Genomic DNA, 5,218 nt, shown 5'->3' with positions numbered 1-5,218 from the left:
ACCACACACTGAGACAAATATTTTTGTCAGCTTCTTACATACACGTTGATATGACTTTATACATTTACAAGAAACAAGTAAAGGCATAAATGTACTTTCCCTTATTCACATAATATATAGTATATCGTACACACCCACTTACAACCCACCTTTTTCACCTAACATCCTATCTCAGAAAGTCTTCCTTATCATTTGACTGTCGTGGCATTCCCACCATTTGACCACACAGTATTTTATTGAATCCTTCCTCTCCTGAGGAAGATCTAGGGTGTTCGCAACTCTGTGCGAAGGCCTAGGGCTGCCGTGAACAAAACAGTGCATCTGCCACGTCACCCAGGTGCAAGTGTCTCCGCAGGAAGCGTTCTCAAAAACGGAACAGCTGGGAGAGCTGGGTCCCATATCTGATCATTAATACAGGTTAATATTGGCAGATGTTACCAAATATTTCTCCTCAGGGATTTGTACCAATTTATACTTGTCCCAGAAGTGTGCAGGGGTTATTTGCAATACTTTAATAACCCAGTGCATTTGCTTCCTTTGCCTGGAACATGCGTCCTACCTCATCAGATGCCATCCTCTGGGAGATGATTTAAGAGGGATGCCTCCCATGACAATACCTCCTGGGCTGCACTAGGAGACAGACATGTGCCCCGAGGGGTCCCGCAGATGCATTTCTCATAACACTTCTCACGCTGCATTGTGATTGCCAGGGTTCCTTATTTTCTCAAGTTCCAGAATACCAGTTCTGTCTTATTTGTCTTCTTTCACCTGTACTTCCTACCATGCCGAACCCACAGGCAGCTATTGGAGTGTTTGTAACATGAATCATTAAAAATGGGCTGAGGTCTCTATGGATTATATATACTTTCTAAATCAATTTCCAAATACAAAAATACACAAGCAAGAAATAAAAAGCACATATTTTAAAAGACCGTTACAGTGTGGAGATTCCTTGAAGAACTGAAAGTACAACTAGCATTTGATCGAGCAATCCCACTACTGGGAATCTACCCAGAGGAAAAGAAATCATTATACGAAAAAGATACTTGCACACGCAGGTTTATAGCAGCACAATTCGCAATTGCAAAAACATGGAACCAACCCTAAAGCCCATCAATCAACGAGAGGATAAAGAAACTGTGGTATATATATACACAGTGGAAAACTACTCAGCCATAAAAAGGAAGGAATTAATGGCATTTGCAGTGACCTCAATGAGACTGCAGACTATTATTCTAAGTGAAGTAACTCAGGAATGGAAAAGCAAACATCATGTGTTCTCACTCGTAAGTGGGAGCTGAGTTATGAGGATACAAAGGCAAAAGAATGACACAATGGACTTTGGGGACTTAGGGGGGAAAGGGTGAAAAGAGGGTGAGGGATAAAAGACTACAAATAGGGTTCAGTGTATACTGCTCGAGTGATGAGTGCACCAAACTCTCACAAATCACCACTAAAGAACTTTCCTGTGTTACCAAACACCATGTGAGCAAAGCCACCTGCTCCCCAATCACCTATGCAAATAAAATAAAAGTGAATAAATTTAAAAAATAAGAAAGCATTACAAAGTCAAATTCAGAAAAAGAGATATGAACATAGTGAAAAATGACCCCAAAATAGCAACTTTCAAATTTGGAACACAAATAAGGATGGAGGTATTTCGTTTGTTTAAGTGCCTATAGAAATTGTATTATAACAAACAGGCTTTTGTAGTCATTTGTAGAAAAAAAAAGTACAACATAAAGTGAATACAGTAATAAAAATGTTATATATCTGTTATAAATAAACATATGCATTTTTCATATATGTCTATAGGGCAATGTCCATCATTCTGGAGAAGTTGCATGGAGCTGTTTAGTACATTTTAACTAATGTTCCTTCAAAAAAAAAAAGAATTTCTCCTAAGTTCAGACACTGCTTCATTGGTTAATTCATTTGTTAATCCATCCACTCACTCAATATCTCAGCAAATATTTACAGTGGCCTTTTTTTTTTTGTAAAGGACTATGCTGGGCCAACACGGTGGCTCATTCCTTGTAGTCCCAGCGATTTGGGAGGCTGAAGTGGGAGAATCACTGGAGCCAGGAGTTGGAAACTAGCCTAGGCAACATAGTGAGATGCTGTCTCTACTAAAAATAAAAGCTAAATTTCAAAAATATGTTTTAAAAAAAGGACTATACTAGTGCTATAAGGTATCCAAAATTTATTTGATGAAAATCCCAGGCTCTGTAAATTTATAGAAGAGGGGAAAATAATTTTCTTTTATCAGTAAATTATATCATTGTACTTAAAATGTTTTTCATTGGCTTTGATTTTAAGAAATGCAAGGAAAATAAAATGGTTTACAATAATATATTGTATATATTCATATGCAAATATTTACAATATGTATTAAAATGTAGATGTGATATATTATTCAATCTTGTTTGTGGATTTAGGAAAAAAAAAAGAGATTTATACATTAAGAAAACGTCCCTGTGTGAAAAAAGTTTCTGGAAACTGTAAGTGTGAGTTATCTACATTAGTGTTTCCGTGTATGGCAAAACAGCATTACAGCCCAAACGGGAATGGTTGAGGACAGATAACTTGGCCAAATCACCTTGGCTAGAAAAGTGAGGAGATTGCATCAAACTCACTCCAAAAGCCAATGAAAGAATAACTTGAAATCGCTTTCAGTCACTTAGATTTTGCTTCCTGGTCCTTAGTGGTAGCTGATGAGGTTTGGAAATAAGCACATGTATCTGTCTATATTGAAGGGAAGAAAATAAATCTACTATGGCACCACTTCAAAACACTGCATGAGCAGTCGAGAGAAACAATTTACCAGAACATGCTTAATGGTAAATTAGAAATGACATGTATGAAAACATGGGGCTGCAACTTGAAAATATTGGAAAATGAGTCATCTAAATTTGCAGAACCTATCAGATCTTGGACTGATACACTTTGTAAGTTGCAATTGCTGGATACCATGTATCTATGTGATCAGGGGTTTAATGATGAATGGTTCATGTTCACACAGCTTCAAATGCCTGGTTTCTGAAATGATCAATCATTTATTAGCTGTAAGGTAAGGGCAATGACGTATATGATCTTCTCCTGTGCTTAGAGATGTTAAAATTCATTTATGGTACTACAAAAATTAGAACATGCAATAAAACTTCTAAACTATGTAATAAAATCCAAGGCAGGATTTTGTGGATTATGTGTTAGTAATGATATTTTAAGAGAATATTAACATTTTGTTAGGCAAATATATTAATATATTAATTATGCAATAATTTTAATTTTAATTATGATTAATTTTATCATAAGATTTTCTTTTCTATTTACACATAAGACTTACAAATTCAAATAACAAAAATGATGCTTTTACACTGTACTCAGGAATAGACAGACATATGTTTTAAATAAAGAGAGCCTATTTCAACATGGCAAAACCCCTTCTCTACTAAAGATACAGACATTAGCTGGTCCTGGTGACGCGTGCCTGTGGTCCTAGCTACTCATGAGGCAGAGATGGGAGGATCACTTGAGGCCGGGGGCAGAGGTTGCAGTGAGCTATGATTGTGCCACTGCCCTCCAGCCTGGGTGACAGAGCAAGACTCTGTCTCATAATAAAAACAAAAATTAAAATTAAATGAAATAATCAAATAAAAAACAAAGCGCATAGGTCAGCTGGATGCAGTGGCTCATGCTTATACCACCAGCATTTTGGGAGGCTGAGGCAGAAGGATCACTTGAGACCAGGAGTTCAAGAACAGCCTGGGCAATGCAGCGAGACCATGTCTTTACAAAACACACAAAAATATTAGCCAGCATGGTGGCGTATGCCTGTATTCCCAGGTACTCAGGAGGCCTGAAATGAGAGGATCCCTTGAACCATTGTATATAATTTGCAGCCAGGTGGAAGAGAGTACAGAATTCAAAGCCTCCATTAAACTCAACGAACCCGTTCCCCAGCCCACAGACACACACACAAAGACTTACAGTCACGTCATTTGCTTATGGGAGCTGGCGTTTCTCCTTGGGGGTAGCAAGGGATGAGCTTTTTATTGTCACTGTGGCTTTTCAGTTTATGCAAGTCAACACCTTTGAACAATGGCTGAGACCAGGATGGAATCCATCCTACCTCCCTCTTTATAATGGTGCCATTTAAAAAATTATTTTGTAGAGACGGGATCTTGCTATGTTGGCCAGAGTGGTCTCAAACTCCTGGCCTCAAGTGATTCTCCCATCTCGGCCTCCCAAAATGCTGGGATGGTAGGCATGAGTTACTGTGCCTGCCTAAAACAATGCCATTTTTAAGACGAGGTGCATTTAAAGAAAGGGTGTATTTGGTAGGCAAAATAAGTACCCTCCAAAGATGTCCAGGAACTCATTCCTGGAACCTGTGAATATGTGAGACAACAAGGCAAGGAAGGAAATGAGCTGGAAGGTGCTAATGACAGGTACCAATCAGCTGACCTGAAACATGGATATTATCTTGGGTTATCTCTAGGGGAATCCAGTGGAATCCCAAGGGTCTTTCTAAGTGTGAGAAAGGCAGGAGGAAGGAACCAGACAGCCACATGAGAAGGATCTGACCCCAAAAATCCTGGCTTTTAAGACGAAGAAAGAGGCCATGAGGCAAGGAATGGAGGGAGCTTTCAGAATCCAAAAATCGCAAGAAAACATGTCCTCCCCTACAACCCTCAGAAGAGACACTGCCCCACTGCCATCTTGATTTTTAACCCAAAGACACTCATTCCATGCTTTACATGAAACTGCAGAACTGCAGGGCAATAAGTGTATGTTTTTACTTTTAATTATAAACATTTCACTAACTTATTTTAATTGACAAGTTTAAATGGCATATACTGTCTACAATAGGTTGCTTTGAAATATGTATATATTGTGAAATAACTATGTCAAGCTAGTTGACATTTGCATTACTTCACTTAAGTATAATTTTCTCTGTGGTGAGAACTTTTAAAATCTACCCTCTTAGCAATCTTTAAAAATCCAGTATTATCATTATCTGTTGACACAGTGTTTTACAATAGAGCTCTTGAACTTACTCCTCCTAACTGAAATCTTGTACCCTTTGGCCAACATATTCCCAACCTTCCACCTCCCCCAGCTCCTGGTAACCATCATTCTATTCTCTGTTTCTGTGAGTTCAGCTGTTTTAGATTCCATATAAAAGTGAGATAATGCAGCCAGGCTCAGTGGCTCA

General features: G+C 38.3%; 1 pseudogene across 1 annotated transcript in view; it reads left to right on the top strand.

Annotated features, from left to right (window-relative positions):
• The window catches only part of LOC105518077, an 8,997-nt pseudogene that overhangs the window by 3,163 nt on the left and 616 nt on the right, over window positions 1-5,218 (top strand). The gene's annotated exons all lie outside the window — the stretch shown is intronic.

The sequence above is a fragment of the Colobus angolensis genome, unplaced genomic scaffold (assembly GCF_000951035.1).
Source record: "Colobus angolensis palliatus isolate OR3802 unplaced genomic scaffold, Cang.pa_1.0 Scaffold310, whole genome shotgun sequence".
NCBI classification, from domain to species: Eukaryota; Metazoa; Chordata; class Mammalia; order Primates; family Cercopithecidae; genus Colobus; species Colobus angolensis.
Note: the sequence above shows the minus strand (reverse complement) of the source record. Positions and strands in the feature narration are given on the sequence as shown.